Below are 20259 nucleotides of genomic sequence, written 5' to 3'. Positions count from 1 at the left end.
AATAACGTCCTCGTTGCTAAATCCAATGATCAATTTTTAGCTCACATATTACCTAACCCATTAGCAGCATTTGACAAGGCTGGTTATCCTTGCTTCTCAAAACGCTTTCTCCTCTTGGTGATTAGAATACCCCAGTGTCTACCTTCTTCTGTTCCTCAGGCTCTCGTGTTGAGACTCCGGTTGTTGCAGTGGTCCCTGGCTCAGGTCCTAGACCTCTCCCTCCTTCTTTCCTTTTTTTTAAATTACTGAAACTGAAGTACAAAGATGCAGCTTCTAGACTTGGCTCTGCTGTGACACAGGCATGTGACCTTGTGCAAGTCATTTCGTCTCCCTGAACTTCATTTTATTCATCTCTAGAGTGGAGGAGGCAGGCTCAGAGCTTCTCCAAGGTAAATTCCAGCCCTCAGACTCAACAGCCCTATTTAAAAAGTGCTAATTTCCAAAGAACTGATTTGATTATTAGGTAACATTTCTCAAAGTTATCATGTTTCCCCTACGAGCTTTGATTGATTGTTTTCTATTCTTATCAAAGTCAAACATCTATGGAGTGTGTAGACTCAAACACTCAGCAAGGCTTATGAAAAATGGCAGCCCACCATCCTCACATTTGTCCCTCTTCAGGGGTGCTTTTAAAAAAATCTTTGAACCTGCAGAGAAGTAGAAAGTATTCGGGTATTCATGTCTGAATAGTCCTCGTCTAAAGGCCTACGGCTGACATTTTAACATACTCCTGGTTTCTTCTCTACTTCCTTTGTGCCAGACCATCCAAAAGGGGGAGAGAGATGTAGGACACTTCACTCCTGAATACTTCAGTGTGCAGCTTCCAGGGATAAGAGCATCTCCCACGTAGCTAGAGCATCACTGCCACACAGGAGAAAACAGACGCTAATTCAACAACACGGGTCCAATGGGCCTCTCTGAGCATGGATGGTGCTCCTGAATTACTCTCCACTCCCTCTCCTCTTTTCCAACTGTTCTCACTCCCTTGGTGGCCTCAACTCTTCTTAGGGCTTTAAAATAATGGTAATTGCTTATGATTTCAAATTTGCCTCTTCAGCCCTGACCTCTCACTGAACTCCAGATCCTGCCTACTTGACCTTTCCACTTAGACGTCTAAGGAGGCATCTCAAACTTAATGTGTCCCAGACCGAGCAGCCCCCTCCCCGTCAATCTGTTCGTCCATTCTTCAGCTGTTCAAGCTGCAAACAGCGTCATCCTTGACACGTCTCTTTCTCTCATTCCATATCCAGTTCCACAGTAACGGGTGACTAGAATTCCCTCCCTTCTCATCACTTCCTTCATTTATGGGATCAGGCATCACCATCTCCCATGTGGGGCACTGTAGTAGCCCCGGGGCTCTTGGCTTCCGCCCGTGCAAATGCTCCCACCCTCACCCCAGAGGAGTCCAGTCAAAACAGCTTCCACAGAAAGATCCGGTCACTTCTCTTCTCAAAACCCACTCAAAACGCACTCAAAGCCAAAAGTCCTTGCAAATGATCACCTGCTGTGCCCATGTGTTACCTTTCATCTCCTCTCCCCCTCACTCACTCCACTCCAAACCATCACCACACCTCCTTCTACCACTCGAACAAGCCAAGCACACTCCGTGTTTCTACTCCCTGTGCCTGGAACAGTCTTCCCCCAGACCTCTACAAGGTCTCTCTCTCACCTTCCTCAGTGAGGCTTTCCTTGAACACCCTACATTGTTTCCAAATCGCTTATGGCTTTCTAACAGACTGTATTTTTTATCTTATTTATTTGTTTTTAGTCTGTTTTTAGTCTCCACTAGAATATTAACTCCATGAAAGCTGAACATTTTATTTTTTTTTTAAGAAGGGCAACGGGAGTTACAACCACGCCGAGCATGGAGCCCAGTGCGGGGCTTGAACTCATGATGCCGAGATCGAGACCTGAGCTGAAATCGAGTCGGACACTATAATGAATGAGCTACCCAGGTGCCCCAGGATATTTTATTTTGTTCCCTACTGTACGGCCAGTGCCTAGAATACTGTCTGGCACATGGCAGGTACTAGGAAATATCTGATGAATCAAGGAAGCCTATCCTTAAAATAATACAGATTTATATTAATTGATCCATACACACACCAGAAGGTTCAAGCCTACAGAATGCTGAGTAATGGATAACTAAGAATGCTGATCACATATGACTACTTCTGCCCATTGGAAATATAATGTAATCCACAAGTAATTTAGAATTTTCCAGCAGTCACATAAAAATGTGAAAGAAAACAAGTGAAATTTTTTAAGTGATTTATTTAACCTAATATATCCAAAACATTGTCATTTCAACATGTGATTCATACAAAAATTATTAATAAAATATTTTAGAGGGTTTTTTTTTTTTCACACTAAGTCTTTGAATGTGGTGTGTACTTTATGCACAACACATCCCAGGGTGCTAGCCACATTTCAAATGTCAATAGCTACTCGTGGCCAGTGGCTGCCATATGGAACAGCACAGATATAGACCAAATTTAAATAACCCCAACATAGAGGGAAACATCTGTATATTTATTAATTGTTTTTAACTTTGTATTTCAAAACAAGACCTGGTACAGCCTCATGGTTTCCTACTTTTTGTTAAAATAGTTTCAATTGTTATTACAAGAGGAGTAATAGCTTTCATTCTGAGAAACAATTTATATCAAGATTACTGGCTCAACTCTTTAAATTTCATTCAGGGGACGTGTGGGTGGCTCAGTCCGTTAAGCGGCTGCCTTCAGCTCAGGTCGTGATCCTGGGGTCCTGGGATTGAGTCCCACATCAGGCTCCTTGCTCAACAGGGAGCCTGCTTCTCCCTCTGCCTCTGCCTGCCACACCCCCTGTTCCTGCTCTCTCTCTGATAAATAAGTAAATTAATTAATTAATTAATTAATCTTTTTAAAAATTTCATTCAGATGTTTTGATTAGAAAGCTTGTATGCCCGGGCGCCTGGGTGGCTCAGTTGGTTAAGCAACTGCCTTCGGCTCAGGTCATGATCCTGGAGTCCTGGGATCGAGTCCCACATCGGGCTCCCTGCTCAGCAGGGAGTCTGCTTCTCCCTCTCCCGCTCCCCGCTCTTGTGCTCTCTCTCTCTCTCTCTCAAATAAATAAATAAAATCTTAATAAATAAATAAATAAATAAAATTAGAAAGCTTGTATGCCCTTCTTTCTTAGTCTCCTCAATTAAAAAAGAGAGTTAAATCCAGAGAGAGTCTGTGTTCTTATCTATATTAGCAGGGAAAAAAAAATCATTATTTTCAAATGGAAAGAGCTATTAAAATTCTACTTCCACAAAACAAACCAGTATTTATTATCAAGTTAGCCAAAATACATTCTATGTTAAAACACAATTTCAGTATAGATACAGTCGTATTTTTAAAATTCAAAAGCTGCCTTACCAATAATTTTGCATTTCATAACATAAAAGTAAAACAAAGCACTAGGGAGAATGCTTTTAAATTTTTAATATACACATTTAGATCTTCACTATGTTTCTTACAAGCTCAAGTATTATGCATGGAAAATGTTTTCACAAACTTTTTTTATCACAGGGGATTAATTTCTTCTGGAATCCCACTACTTATAAATATTCACTTGTTGGAATTACAGTAATTGCCATCATTATTCAACAACAAAATTTAAAGGATCCAATTAAAATGTGTAATACTTTAAACCTTTAAAGTTCAAAATTTTACTTTTTTCTTAAGCAGTTAAACACAACAGCAGCATCTCTACTTACTCAGATGTTACAAGGGCTTATTGATCATCTCCCCTAAACTGGCAGCTTTGAGCTTAAATCATCATCAAGCAAGTCAGAGAAACTCCAGAAGGCAAAATATCTTCTAATCTTCAAAAGCATTAATAAAATGCCTGGGTGAGAAAAAAAAAATGGGAGTTACAACCAAGAGAGAACTTCTCTCAAGTGTAATGTCTAGATAGGCAGTAACTTCTGTTTCTTCTTTTCTTTCCCTTCTACATGAGGGCTCAGAACATGTTAATTCACCGCCCTGGGGGTGTGGGTGAGCTGAGCTAGGCTGGCAATACTTGGTATTACAACCGCCCTCTGTTTTCAGAACTCTCTTTGGGGAGAAGCCCAACTTAATTTAATAATACATGCATCCTGCACTATCACCTGATCACCTTTTACCGGTCTGATCCTTCAACGGTAGAGATCCTCATTCCCTAACCATACAAAGGAACACACTTTTGAGAGTGAAAAGAGGAACTTTGGAAATATTTATTTATTAGCTAGTAAACGGTCTTTATTATATTGATTTATATTCTAAAAAATAAAAATAATGTATGTCCACTACATTAAAACAAAAACTAAAGGTTTATTTACATTACATGAATGCTTAAAATATCATAAGCAGATTAATTACTCTTGGTACATATTGTTGTCCGTCAATCTGTTTTCCTAAGAGATTCCGCCTGTAATACTCTATCACTTGTACTGTTGTCTGGGAAAAAAGGCTGACATGGTCTGATTATTTTTAATTTTTCACAAAGTTGCCAAAGTCTTTTTCAAAGTCTCATTTTATGTTAAATAATCTGAAATCACTGACGTCATCTGACTCTTCTGTACTGACGTTATTTTCAACAAGAAATGCCCTTTTCACAGCTGCTGAGAAACCTGGCGAGCTCAAAGCGAAGTCTGCTAAACAGAGGATATTCTCAATTCTACCTTTTTCATACCAAAATTGTTAACTACTTCAGTCTAAAGATTTTACAGATAGTATCTTTTTTTGCCTACACTGGCGCTCCTTCTTCCACACTCACCGCCTCCAATCCACTCACCAGGACATGCACTCCCACACAGTTTTCTTCCCCAATGCAAGTCCCATCACGTCACTTCCCAACTTCCCAATGGCTTCCCATTGCTCCTTGAATGCAATCCAAAACCTTAACAGGGCCTCCAAAGCTCAGGGAGACCTGGTCCCTCCCTGCCTCTCAAACCCTCAAACGCAGCAGGTCCTCCCCTGCCCCAGAGCCTCTGTGAGCTCCGTTCTGCTCTTCTCAGTCGTCTGAGAGACTCCTAATGCTCCAAATCCAAGTAACCCCATGGTTTCCTCTCTCCCAAAAAGTACTCTATACTTTTCCTACAGAGCATTCATCAAAATCTGTACTGACTTGTGTGCTTTTAGAAAGCCTATCTCCACCAGATGGTAAAAACTTCATGAGTGTAGACATCACTCTTGTTTGATTCACTTCTTAATCATCTTTTTACCCAGCACCTGGCATGGTCCTTGCCACCTTGTGAACCTTTAGTAAATATCTGGTGAACGAATGAATGAAAGACTGAGAAGGAGAAAGTAAGGAGACAAAGGACAATCTAGTTATTTCAGTCAATTTATGATTTATGACCAAAACATCTCACAATCCTAAATCCAACTACATCATCAATGGTCCCCTCTACACAGGATGATTCTCATAAGCATGCAGTCTGTACTTCCTCCCAACCTGAAAGAAAGGGAGAGAGAAAGACCTCTCTCTTGACCCCACATTCCCGTGTACTCCCCATTTCTCTAATCCAATTTTATAGGAATACTCAAAGGGCTGACTGTATCTGCTGTCTCCAATTCTTTCCCCTCATCTTCACCTGAACCCATTCCATTCAGGCTTTTGTCCCCACTGCTGTGCTGAAACTGCCCTTGTTAAAGCCACCAATGACCTCCATCCTGAACTAGGCAAGGTCTTGGTATCTACCCAACCATCTTGAACTAGCCAGGTACTGAGACAGGCACTTAAAATGAATTATTCTTTTAAACTGTTTGTCACAACCACTCCCTGAGGCAGGTGGCATTGTTATCTCCAGAGAGCGCCTAACTGAATTCATTCAAGGCCACTTGGGGGAAAAAAAAAAGCCAGAAGAGACAATTTTTACTAAATCTAATAGTCAGTTTTCATCTTAACTGGACCTCGTCTTACCAAACCTGTCTAGTATTTAACAGAGCTGATCACTCCCCTCTTTCTTTAAATACTTTCTTTGCTTGGTTTCTAGGACACCACACTCTTCCTGACTCTCCTCCTCCTTCATTGGCCATTCCTTCTTAGACTTCTCATTATGCCAGCCTCTTAAGTTAGAGTGACCCAGGGCCTTCGGTTCTCAAACTTCTTCTCTACCTCTACTCCCTCCTCTTGCTCATCTCAACGGGTCTCACACCGCTTTAAATACCACCAGTAAGAGCCTGAACCTCTTCCCTTAACTCAAGGCTCATATTTTCAGCTCCCTACTTGACATCTCCTCTTGGATGTCTAACAGACATTTCACATTTAACATCACCCCACGCCAAACTCTTGATGTTCCACCCCACTAAGACTGATGCTCCTACAGGATTCCCCATCTCAGTAAATGGTAATTCAATCTTCCAAGTCATCCCTGACTTTTCGCCTTCCCTCGCACCACATATCCAATCCATCAGCAAATCCTGTTGGCTCAACCTTAAAAATATATCTAAAATTCTAACTACTTCTCCCTACTTCCACCACCACAACTGCTATCTGAGCCTCCTTCGCCTCCATCTGGATTACTGCAATAGCCTCCCAGCTGACTTTTCCCTTGCTTCACTGCACAGTTTTCAAAACAAAAGGCCAGAGTCATCTTGATTTATTTTTTCAGACTCATATTGATAAAAAATCAGATCATGTCACTTATCTGCTCAAAGCCCACCAAAAGTTTCCTTTCTCAGAGTAAAAGTCACCATAGTCACCTTCAAGATCCCTAACTAGCCCCAAGTAACCTCTCTTGCTTCATCATTACCACTCTCTTCCTCGTTCACCCCTCTCGTCCTACTGCCTTCTTTGCTGCTCCTTGAGGATGTGAACATACTCATGCCAGGGTCTTTGCAGTAGACTGCTGTTCCTCTCTCCAGAATGTGCTTTTTCAGAGACATTTGCATGGCATTCTTGCTCACCCACAGCAGACTCTTCTTCCAAGTATCAATCCGCCAGGGGGGCCTTCCCTGGCCACTCTATTCCATGTAACACCCCATCACCACCATTACAACTTTCTATCCAGCTACCTTGATTTACTTATATTTGTTTATATCCATTCATTCCTTAATATCAGCCCCACTGGATACCTTTCCCCCCCTCCTCTCTTTTTTCTCTTCCCCTTGTAGACTTTAGGTTTCTTAAGGGAAGAAATTTTTGTTTTGTCCAATACTGTATCCCTCCAGTGGCAAGAAAATGCCTTGTCACCAATATATATTTACTGAATAAATAGTTGAAAATAAGATTATGTGTAGGCAATCTAACTAAATCTCCAGACCCAACTATTCTTAACAGAAAGCTCTTAGAGAACATGGACAATGCAGTTACAATCAAATTTTGCAGAGTAACTTGCACACACAGTCTTCATATCATTTTATCACTGATCATATTTTTCACTGAAATTTTAGTTTTCCCACGTTATGAACACATTATGTGTTACCAACTTTAAGAGTTAAGTAGAACATTACAAATATGACATTTGGGTCTCAGTTATCAATACCAAATTCCCTCAACTTACACTGCAACTATCCAACTGCGAATTCCTTTGGGAAAGTATGCGTTTATTTACTAACGTCTTGCTTATGGGCCTCGACTTGATGGGAGTTCCTCTTGAGCTCCCACTGTTATGTTATTTGCCACAGTATCTGTAAGGAGACCTCACAGCTTCACAGATGCCTAAACTGGGTGACAGGAAGAACGGTGACGGAGAGGCTAGCTGTGGCTGCTTTCTTTCACAAAGTGGTTCTTTAAACTTCTCTGGTAAAGCTACTAATTGCTTTAACGCTTCCAAAGGCATTGCTCAGCCTATAGCCAATGATTTCAAGGCTCTTTTCATGAGTAAGCCGTCTTCCAAAAGTCTCATGACTCTCACTGGCTGCATCAGCCTGCGCACATTTCCATCTCTAATCCCCAGACTCCAAGTCTCTACTTTGTGGAGTTCCTAGTGGACACTGTATAAAGAGTATTTTATCAACGCAGTGTTTTTATGTGCTGAACTAAATTTCACAAAACTGGAGCAGGTTGGATTCTGATACTATTACTCCACTCTTGAATACTGTTCAACCTTGTCTCATATCACCAAGAAATTCAAAATATGCATGATTTCCTGAATCACCATCAACCTATAATTTAATGAGGAAACTATACACTTTCAATATGTTATTACTGCTTTTCTTAAGTGTCAATGTGAAACAACACTGCTGAAGTCAGGATAGAGCTCAACATGCCTAAAAATATGTATCTATACCAATCTAGTCTAAAAACAATTTTAGGAGAACTGCAATATTCGGCCATCACTAATAATACGAGAGAATGAAGAATACTTATTAAGCACCTACTGTATGCCAGGCATTTTATCCACATTATCACAAGTAATCCCTATAATGGCCTCGTATAGGAGGTATACAGCACCAGACTTCAAAACCGCTCAAGGAGCCTCCCTAAATCCCAGTACCGCATCCTCCTACCTACCGAGGTATGATTCAGTCCTAAGAAGCAGACATTACTGGTCAGATTTTACCAAAATGAGCAAATAATTAACACCCATATTCGAACTGTTTTATCTGGCAAACACATAAAGATCAATCTTAGGGCTCCTGGGTGGCTCAGTCATTAAGCGTCTGCCTTTGGCTCAGGTCATGGTCCCAGTGTCCTGGGATCGAGTCCCACATCGGGCTCCCTGCTCAGCGGGAAGCCTGCTTCTCCCTCTCCCACTCCCCCTGCTTGTGTTTCCTCTCTCGCTGTGTCTCTCTCTGTCAAAAAGAAAAAAAAAAAGATCAACCTTAAACCTACAGGACAGGCTAACATTTTTTTTTTTTTTTTTTTTTTAGGCTAACATGTTTTAAAATTTTTCAGTGAACTCACTCTGGTAGGCCCAAGGGATACAAGCTTTCTTAAAAGAAACTGCACTATAATGACCATACTGAGGTTTTTCATGGGAAAGATGGATAGTTAGTAGTATTTGACCCTCAAATATTTCAGGCAAAACTTGTTTCTTCCATTTCACGTAAGTTGTGAAGTCTTAAATAACTTTCTGTCACGGAAACACGTTAATGAGTGCAAGCTCCTTGGGGAAAAAAAGATTCCACAGCTGTCCTTCACTCTGAAGTGAACCAGACTTCAGAGGGGGCAAAAAAATGCAGACCCAGCTCTTAAAATTCCATGAAAAACGCTGTTTGCTTCTTTCAGTGCTTAAAAGCTTCATACATTAATCTACAAAATAAAATATCTCCAATGCAGGTATTTGTTAGAGGACTTGAAGACAGAATAAAATCAGCACCTACACAAAGACCACACTGACAACACCTAATATTTTAGAGAAAAAAAGCTAACAGTCCTACTGGCAATTGTGATTTTCTTTCTTTCTTTCTTTCTTAAGATTTATTTTTTTTTTTAAAGATTTTATTTATTTATTTGAGAGAGAGAATGAGATAGAGAGAGCATGAGAGGGGGGAGGGTCAGAGGGAGAAGCAGACTCCCCGCTGAGCAGGGAGCCCGATGCGGGACTCGACCCCGGGACTCCAGGATCGTGACCTGAGCCGAAGGCAGTCGCTTAACCAACTGAGCCACCCAGGCGCCCTTAAGATTTATTTATTTTGGAGAGAAAGTGAGAGAGGGCAGGGGGAAGGGCGGAGAGAGACTCTCAAGCAGGCTCCCCCGCTGAGTGCAGAGGCCGAAGTGGGACTCGACCCGAGAGCATGACCTGAGCCAAAATCAAGAGTCCAACACTGAGCCGGCTGAGCCACCCAGGCGCCCCGCAATCGTGATTTTCTAAGCTCCTTCCTTCAGTATGGTTTCAAAAGAGCAGAGGTGCTGGACTCTGTGCTCCCAGAGCCCCTCTGCACCCCCAGCCCCAGACCAGCACACGCACCTCCTGAGCCGTGGCTGTGCAGTCTCCTTAGGCTCTGCCTTCTGGAACCTGATCCACAGGAACTGCACTCCTGGACCTTTTACGTAACTGTGGTAGAAGATATTTTCCACCAGGTTCTTTAAACAAAGATTCACGTGATAAATTTCTGGTCGAGTTTAGTTCCAGGAAATGTTTGGTTTCTGCAGATGTTTATATGCTTCCGGTTGTCAGCACACGAAAATTATATAATCCTGTGTTTCTTTTTCTCACTTGAGCAAGTAGAAAACATAAAATCAAGTATCTTGCCCAAATTTGCTCAACCCAGACATATGGGAGTACTTAATCTTCAACTTCTTTTAGTTGAGGTTGGTTTTATTTTTTAAAAAGTTACGTTGCCTTTTGACCTAAAATGTGTAAGTTGCCTTAAGTGTTTTCAGAAGCAAGAAAAGCTGCAAAATGTAAAAGACATAATGTTGACCAGCTTGTAAGTTCCAGATTAAAATGGAAAAACGAGAAAAACACAGTGATGTGTTTACACTGAGAAGGTATAAACAGCCCAGAATAAATGCCCAGAATTAAATTCTCTGCTATCCAGAAGATACAAAAGATTCCATAAGGTGACAAAACAGCACTCTACCTTCTTTGTTGAAACCCAGTTCACCAGTTTGTGAACAACCGAATATGCTCTTCGTTGAATTTCCCTAGCAATACTAAAAAGCCTGAAATTTTTACAAATTACTGTAGTAAGAGAGTTCTTCAAACATTATTTTGAAAATTAAAAATGTCTTAGAAAAGTGAATTAAACTGGTTTTATGACAGGTGTACATTCTGAGTCTCTTCATTTGGAAAGCCGTCCAGATTACATGTCTGGGTACTGTAATCATAATTGGCCACAAATTGTATTTAGCTCCCTCACTCCTCAAAACATGTTCAGTAATAAGTGGCTTCTAATTTATTACTATATTTATATTCCATCTCCTTTCACAACACATTTGAGATAATCTATAAAAATGCAAATATTATAATAAAATTATATTTTATAAATATAAAAACTTGGACATGGGAAAAGGGCCATGCAATTACGTAGGCCTAAAGGTTACTTAAATTAAGCCATAAATTTGGCCCTATACTGCCTGGTTGATAAAGCAAAAGGAAAAAAAAACCAATCAACTGCAAAATTCACACTGGCCAAGATGGGATGCTGTCCAGAGAAACAGAATTTGTCCTGGTATGCAAATCTGAGAAAAATTTCTCTACCATATTATTACATAAATAACACACTGGAGTCTTCAATACTGTCCCTGACAGATATCCTGATTAGTTCATCCAGCAGTTTCTTACAGTATATAACATATATTTTATATTTTTATTGACAAAAATATAAAGCTCTCTGATAATCTGGATATATTCAGATGATAAAAAATAAAACCTAAAAAGTATGTCCAACAGAACTTTCTGTGATGCTGAAAATGCTCTACATCCACACTGTCCAAGATGGTCACCCACTAGCCATATGTGGTTAGTGAGCACTTGAAATGAGGCTAGTGCAACCAAGAAACTAAATTTTTAATTATATATAATTTTAATTTTAACAGCCATATATTAGAAAAGCAAGTATCTACCCACTGGACTGCACAGGTCTAAAACATTAGTCATCAAACTTTTTTTAGTAGCAGAACCATTTGGGGGTTGGCAAACCCAGATGGAATCTAACACATAAGAAAATAAAGATGGTATATTGTATGTATTTATTTTTATAAGTTCAAATTTATACTATTAACTTACAGGCAATGTGAGTATGAGTTTTCTAACAGGTAAAAATTAAAAATTGAAGACTGTGAGAGTTACAAACTTAGATCAGCCCCAGTAAACACTTTCTGTATTTTGTTTGGATGCACTGTGCAATGCCCACGTGGGACTTCTAACTGCAAGTTCTGAGCTACCCAATTGGCAAAGGCCACACTCGCTGCAGCCATCTACTCAGAAAGCGTAAGAAAACACAGCATGCCCGCAGGGCAGTCTCAAGTATTTCTCTTCATGGGAGGAGTCTTCCCAGGAATCCACATGGCCATCCCAGAGCTCTGGATTCAGACGACAGCTCAGGTGCAAGGAAATGAGAATCAGAGAGTGGGTGCAGAGTCACACAGGCTTAGAAGCCTTTGTCACAAACAGAAACCAGGATCTCCTCTGATGGTCCCAGCCACAGCTAGGGACCCCACGAAGGACATACCCATGTCCACAAAGAACTCCCAGGGAAGCTCAAAACTACTGCTTCTAACCAAGAATTTAGAGTTCATGTATAGTTCCTCCCAGGCCAAATAGATTCATCAAGTAAAGGTCACTTTTATCATAAGCAATGCTGCCTAGTAACAAAGTTGACTTTCCATTTTTATCAGGATTCAGAGGAACTAGGTAGAAAGTTCATCCAAAGTCAGATCTGCCTTTAGAGAATGAGAAATGATTTTGTTCATCCTTGACCCACCCTGATGATTTAAAACTATACGCATGTGCGCATGTGCACGCGCACACACACATCGTAGCATATAAAAAAGAGAAAAGAACTTAACTTTATCAAAACCCTATAGCAAGATCATACCTAATGATTAAATAATAGAAGTATTTCCTTTAAAAAGCCAGCAAATGAGACAAAGACAATCATTACTTCTATTCGACAGTGTAGAGGTCCTAGTCAATGTAATTAAAAAATAGAGGGGCACCTGACTGGCTTAGTCAGTATAGCATGTGACTCTTGATCTCAGGGTCGTGAGTTCAAGCCCCACGTTAGACATGGAGACTACTTCAAAAAAAAAAAACAAAACAGAAATTAGGTAAAAATTTATAATTTATATGAGGTGATCAAACTGTCCTTATCCCTGTGTGATAATTATTTATATAGAGAATTATGAAGGAAAGCTCTTTTTAAAGCTAATAAAAAATAAGCTTATCAATGCTTCTGGATAGAAGAATCAATATACAAAAGTTAATATAATTCCTATAAGCCAAAAAAACAGCACTTTGTAATTTAAATAGGAAAAACTACCATTTAAAAGGGGAACTACAGCTATAAGCTTTCTAATAATAAATCTAACAAAAAACTTCAAGAGCTTTATGGAGTAATTACAGAGCTGAGAAAATGGGAGAAATATTTATGGCTGAAAACCTAATAAAGATTCTTAAATTGAATTGGAATTCAATATAATTCTAATAAAACCTCCTACAGGGTCTTTCACAGACCATGGTAAGTCGATCCTAAAATCCATAAGAAAAAAGGGCCAAGAACAGCTTTGACAAATTTGAAGACGAAAACGGGTAAGCAACTTGCCTTGCAAAATGTTAGGACTTAAATTCAACCACAGTAAATAAAATGGTATAGGCGAATGAAAGGCAATGGAGCACCTGGAAAAAGACTCCTACATGTTTAGAAATCTGACATACAATAGCAGTAGTACTACGATCAGAGGGGCAAGGATGGACTACTGAACAATGGTACTGAGACACAGGTCATCCGTGAAGGAAACCAAATCAGATCCATGTTTCGTATCACTGAGAAACATTTTCAGGATAATTAAAGACTTAAATGTGAAAATAAAACTTTGAAAACTTTTAGAAAAAATCCTTGGGGTAATATAAGATTTTAAAAATGAGATTTAAAAAGTTGATAAATATTACTACATTAAGTTTTTAAAAAATTCTAAACAACAAAAGATTCTTTAAAAACAAAATGAAAATCCAAGTCACGGACTTGGGGAAGATACTGATAACGAGCAAAGTGTTAATGTGCAGAATCCATGAAGAACTCTTAAAAACCAATAAGCAAACACAAACAGCCAATTAATAGAACAGAAAATCTGAGTGGAAAATAAACATAAGATGTCCAAACTCAGTACAATGCAATTTAACACTACAGTAAGATACCATTTCTCACTAGACTGGCAAAATAGGATACGATAATGGAAGAAAACTGAACCCCTTCAACCACGTCAGAGAGCAATTTGGCAAGAATAAAGGTGAAGATGCTCATGCCTACAAGCAAGCAACGCCCCTCCTGAGTATGTTCTGTATGGAAACGAGCAGATGGACATCAGGAGGCACATGTAAGAATGTTTGTTAGCACTGCTTGTAATAGCAAAAAATTGCAAACAACTCAAATATGAATCAATGGGAGAATGGATAAGCATATGGTGATATCGTCTTAAAATGAAATACTATATGTATTTAAAAGAATTAAAGACAGCCCCATTATCAAAGATGGATAAATGTTAAAAAAAACAACAACAACAACAACAACAAAAACCAAAAAAACATAAGCAGAGCACCTGACTGGCTTAGTCAGTGAAGCATCTGCCTTCAGCTCAGGTCATGAACCCAGGATCCTGGGGTTGAGCCCATAGTTGGGCTCCCACTGTCAGTGGAGAGTCTGCTTCTCCCTCTCTCTCTGCCCCTCATGCTCTCTCTCTCTCAAATAAAATCTTAAAAAAAAAGATGAGTTAGTGTGCAAAACTCTTAAAAAAAAAAAAAACTGTTAGCTTCCGCAAAGCAAAAAAAAAATCAACAGAGTGAAAGGCAACCCACAGAATGGGAGGAAATATTTGCAAATACATATCTGATAAAGGGTTAATTAATATCCAAAATATATAAGGAACTTCCACAACTCAAGAGCAAAATATCAGGTAACACTGGATTAAAAAATGGGCAAAGGACTTGAATAGACTTCTCCCCAAAGAAGACCTACAAATGGCCAACAGGTATATAAACAGATGCTCAATATCATTAGTCATGGGGGAAATGTAAATAAAACCACAATGAGGTACTACCTCACACCTGTTAGGATAGCCATTAACAAAACAACAGAAAACAGCCAGTGCTGACAAGTATGTGGAGAAATCGAACCCTCGTGCACTGCTGGTGGGAATGGAAAATGGTACAGCTGCCATGGAAAACAGTATGGCGGTTCCTCAAAATACCACGCAATCCAGCAATCTCCACCTCTGGATATTTATTCAAAAGAATTAAAATGAGAATCTGGTACAGATACCTGCACTCCCATGTCCACTGAGGCATTATTCATAATAGCCAAGAGGTGGAAACAACCTAAATGTCCATCAGTGGATGAATGGATAAAGAAAATGTGGTCTATACCCACAACGGAATATTATTCAGCCACAAAAAGAAGTGAATCTTGTCATATGCGGCACGGACGAACCTTGAGGACATTCTGCTAAGTGAAACAAGCCAGTCACAGAAGGACGAATACTGCACATTACCACTTACGTAAAAGTAGTCAAACTCACAGGAGCAGAAAGGAGAAGGGTGGTTGCCAGGGGTTGGGGTTGGGGTTGGGGGAAGGGAGAAATGGGGAGTTGCTGTTCAGTGAGTAGAGAGATTGAGTTACCCAAGATGAAGACGTTCTAGAAGTCACTGCACAACACTGTGCTTACAGTTAACAATAATGTACTGTGCACTTAGAAATTTGTTAAGAGGGAAGAGCTCATGTTATGTGACTTTTACCACAATAAAAAAAAATGTTAGACAAAAAAAGCTGCAGAAGACTACAGAGAGTAAAATGGTTAATAAAGTTTGAAATCATATAAGATGTTATATATATTATATATATGCTATATATATATAAAAAGATAACATATATATGCCACAGATCTTTATGAAGGTAGTAAAAGTATAAAATATGTTTTGAAATGTTGCACACTAAATTCAGGATAGTGGTTTCTACTAAGGACAAAAAGAAGAGAATGAGACAAAAAAATGCTGAACAGAAAACTTCTATCTTGTCTATGATATTTTATTACTTAGGGGAAAAAAACTAAGGCAAGTATTACAAACCTGATGGTGATAGTTTAGTCTATTTTTCTATATGCTTGAAATATTTTATTATAGAAAGTCTTTTTTTAGAACCTAATACTAAGAATATTTTCTTCTTTTCTAAGAAATGAGTATGTTTCGTCTCCAATAACACAAAGTTCCATGGACCTCAATGGGGAAAGGATGGGCCCCAAATTACAGCAAAATTGCGTTTGTGCGTGTGTTCACTCTTCCCAGAAAAAGATCCAGATTTCATCAGAAGGGTCTGTCACTTAAAAATCCAAGAAAATGCCAAGAATCATAAATGTAATTGATATTTGCCATTTTGCACTAGGCAAAAAAAAAAAAAAAACCAGAACCAAATCTGAATTTAAGTCAACATACTTATAACCTTTTTCTTGGTTCCTATTTTCTGTTGATATGCTATTTCATTTTACGTATTTTTGCCAAAGAATTGACTCAAACCCTCTCTTAAAAAAGGCAAGTTATTAATTTTAAAAAGAAAGAAACCTCCTTTAACAGATCCCACCAAATCCAAGTCAGTGAGCACAAAACAGAAGAATCAGTAGGACTGGATATAAACAATGACACAGCAGTTTTGGGATGAGATGTCAAGACAAAATGGTTCCATTACTAACTATAACAGGAAAGGCTACAGACAGAATTCAAACACAGGGCAGGCTCTCACCTTTTGGGCCACAAAAAACCAAACCCCTAAGAAATAGGAAAGTAACGGGTGCAGGTCAGAATCTGGGGGTGGGAACCATATAATTTATTTAAGAAATTCCCCCAGATCATTCTGATATACTTCCCCCCCCATCCTACCACCAAAGCCCCCAATCCCCGCCCCCGCTGAGATCACTGGGTTAGATGTACTCGTTCAGTTTGTTAAACATTTAACAAAAAGTTTACTGAGCACTCACTGTGTGTCACTGTCAGGAAATGAATATTTTTATACATCTGCACACCTAGAGCTTTCTGGGCAAATTTCACAGAGACCTGGATTATGAGACAAGCCTCAAAACAAAACTTAAAGGATGACTGAACAGACAGTAAGAGACGTCTCTCCCTTGAGGTGTGTGTGCACATTTCAGAGGGTGATGAAAGCGGGGCTGTAGAGATATTCCAGGGGTTATAAACTCAGAGTCTCCCATCCTACGTTATTGCTGTTAGGTAACGATCTGTCCCTGTCTCCTGTGTCTACTTTCAGAATAATACAAATAAATATAGACACTAAAAACTATCAGTCCCCAGGCCCTAGGCTAGTTCCTAAGGACACCACTGTGAACAAGAGAGAGTTCCCACCCTCATAGAGCTTACAGTCAAGTGTGGTACTACAGACAAGGAATCTACCACATGATATGGCAAGTCTGTGACAGATTCCAGGGCGTCGTGAGAGGTCAGACAGACGCCAACTGAGACCTGAAGGATGAGGAGTCAGCAAGATGCCTTTGTCTGGAAGGGAGAGAAAATCCCGAACCAACCTTCACATAACAAGAAACACCAAGGAAGGAAGGCTCAACCATGCCATCCAGAGGCACAGGCTCCCTCTGTCTTTGTCCTCCTCCATCCTTCCTGTGACCACTGGTGCTCACTTGGGGCCTGTAAGAGGGCTGGAACGCAGCCCACAGTGGGCAAGATCTTCCTAGAGATGAAACCCTTGCCCAAAGCTCTCGTGGGCCAGAACCGAGTTCTGTGCTTACACTCAAACTAATCAACTGGTAGGAACGGAGCTTCCGGATGGCCAGAGCCTGGGGCCCAAGTCCACCTTCCCCAGGACACATGGACATGCAAAGATTTTTGAACAAAGTCGAAGTTCCATTAGAAAAGAACAGAGAAGGAAAGCAAGCAGTGGGATGTGCTGCTACAGTCATTAAAGTAATATTTTCCCTTTTTTAGAATACTATGTACTCGGGCACCTGGGTGGCTCAGTTGGTTAAGCGACTGCCCTCGGCTCAGGTCATGATCCCGGAGTCCCGGGATCAAGTCCCACATCGGGCTCCCTGCTCGGCGGGGAGTCTGCTTCTCCCTCTAACCCTACCCCCTCTTGCGCTCTCTCTCTCACTCTCTCTCTCTAATAAATAAATTAAAAAAAAATACTATGTACTCACTAACAGGAAATAGAAAGAAATAAAAGGCCACCTTGTTCTTAAGCAACTGCATATACATATCTAAATATTTTAATTTTAATACACACAAATAACTAAAAATAAATGCAACTAGCATAGAATGAACTAAGTACCACAAGGGCTGGAAGATCAGAGCGACGGAGAGAGATCAGATTTTGAATATGCAGAGCAGTCCTCAAAGAAGAGAATTATGAAATGAGAGGCTGATTCGTGTTTAAAGGCACAAAGGTAAAAGTTTGGGCGAGAAAAGCCATCTTTGTTTGGCTGTAAGAGAGATTCTATGGAGAACATAACAGAAAACTCATGGGCAAACATAAAGCCCGGGAGGGCAGAACCCCTAAGGCTCTGTCTTGTTGTAACAAAGGCACTCATACGTAGTTGCTGAATGTATGAATGAACAAATAGGCTTGGATCTGAAATACTGTGTGACCATGAACTACTAAAGGTTTCTTATCAGAGAACACAAGAGACCAAAACTATTTTTGATACAAACTCTCGTTTACAATGAACAGAATGGATCAATTAGGAAGCTACTGAACTCAACCGGGCATCAGGTAATAGGGGGCGGATATCCAAAGGTCCTTAACTAAAACCCAGAAGCACGGTTTTTAAAAGTGGTGGTTATATGTGAGTATACGTACTTTATTTTATTTACAAACCATGTCACAAGCACATAAAGAAGTAGTGTTGCATATGTTAGATTCATTAATTACTACATTTGTGAAAAATAGGATGATGAATTTTTATTGTTTCTCTGATCCTGAATTTTAAGTTCTGACAGCATTTCAAGAGGACTTTCTATCCTCGGGTTTCTTTTTCAACTCTGACAGGAAAGATGCATGACTCAAGCTCGTCCATCAGAATCAAAGTCTCTGTGGCCTCCTAGTGCTAGTTGTCTAGAATGACAGCTTCTGTGGCAAACTATTTATTAAAATAGTGTAAACTCATTCTCTCCTCTAGTTTTTCTTCGACATTTATATATGATAATAAGGACACCCCTCAAAATAACATCTCAACACTATCCACAACCACACCAAGTCCATGACTGAGGTGAACAAAATACCTACCAAGCTAAGAGTCATTAGATCGTTCATGCTTATGTGTCCAACATTATTTTCTAGAACAATCCGTGAGGAGCTATACTGCCAGGGCTTCTGTTTTATTTTTGTTTGTTCCAAACAAGATTTGAATTGTTGTTTGCTCATATCTTATATGCCATTTAGTCTTATTTCACCCCTGGGAACTTTATGTACGCACTCTGCTTCTCCATGACTATTCACTATAAAAAATAACCAGTGCTTCCACCTACCAAAAGACTCAAGTAAGTCTCCCTAATCAAAGAGTCTCTGATCTTCTGACTGGAATGAGAGTATTTCTAAGCTTATAATGCATACTTGAGGAGCTCTTGCTGATAAGCAGTCCTGGTCACACACAAATGGGGGCTCCACTTCCAGCCGGACCCTGAGTCCCAGGGCCCCTCTGGGAGGCAGCAGAGATGCTCCAGGTAACCTGAGAAAAGACCACCAGCGGGGGGGAGGGGGGGGCGGAGAATGTGTGTTGGCTGGCAATGCTGCCCACTAATGATGGGATCTGCACAAAATACCCACATGTCTCTTTCATGGAACCAAAAAGTCATAGAGATACGAGCAGCGTAAGTCTTCGTGTCATCTAGACACTTCATTCTATGAATGACAAGGTATTTCATCAGAAGAGCTGGCTCAAGGTCACGTATCCTAACTATATTTAGACACCTGGAGAAGAGTTTAGAAATGAGTAAGTGATAAATAAATAAAACGCTAAGACAACGAACAACACCCTCCTCTCCAAAATATACAATTATTAACACCAGGTAAAACTTTCATGGGTTATATGCCTCAGCGGCAAATAATGTTTCCACAGTCTAATTAATGTAAACACTGATTATTATTCAAAATTTAACTATGTAATGAGAAGGGAGGAGGGCTCTGCACCGGGTGAGGTGCAAAAGAAAGATAAGTTCTCTTCTTCTATCATGAGAAGTCAAAGATAATGCCTAAGACTGAAAAATTAAAAACTGAGAAAGCAACATGCATTTAGAGATTTGGAGGCAAATTAACAGGAGAATCAGGTCTCGGAGCTGAACTCCCAGAGCAGGGACCCAGGTGGCGGTTTTGTAACGAGTCTTGTAGAGCTCCTGGACTCTCTGAATTCCAGGCACATAGAACTGAGATTAAAATTAAATGAAAAAGTGGCCAAGGTGAGACACTAGAGCCTAGGGTTTCCAACTGTGTAATACCTGTTCTAAAATTATATTGTTTTTCCATTTGAATAAAATATAGAGAAACCACTGATGTTTTATTTGAACTTAATTTTCATTGTTTTCATTGTGGCTATTGTTTTTTCATTCATGGAAGAAAAAAAAATCAAATATTCACCCACTGAACTGGAGATGTATAAACACATTCTTAAGGCTGGGAAAACACACAGGAC

At 39.9% G+C, this 20259-nt stretch overlaps 1 long non-coding RNA gene across 2 annotated transcripts in view; it reads right to left on the bottom strand.

Annotated features, from left to right (window-relative positions):
- Window positions 1-20259, bottom strand: part of LOC123835300 (uncharacterized) — a 220842-nt gene that overhangs the window by 167017 nt on the left and 33566 nt on the right. For both annotated transcript variants that reach the window (XR_010406372.1, XR_010406373.1), the window contains one exon: window positions 3743-3873. This is a non-coding gene — a long non-coding RNA (uncharacterized LOC123835300). The remainder of the gene's footprint in view (window positions 1-3742; window positions 3874-20259) is intronic.

Source organism: Mirounga angustirostris, unplaced genomic scaffold, assembly GCF_029215605.1.
Source record: "Mirounga angustirostris isolate CCGP_5_RB_7025 unplaced genomic scaffold, mMirAng1.0.hap1 SCAF_12, whole genome shotgun sequence".
Classification (NCBI taxonomy): domain Eukaryota; kingdom Metazoa; phylum Chordata; class Mammalia; order Carnivora; family Phocidae; genus Mirounga; species Mirounga angustirostris.
Note: the sequence above shows the minus strand (reverse complement) of the source record. Positions and strands in the feature narration are given on the sequence as shown.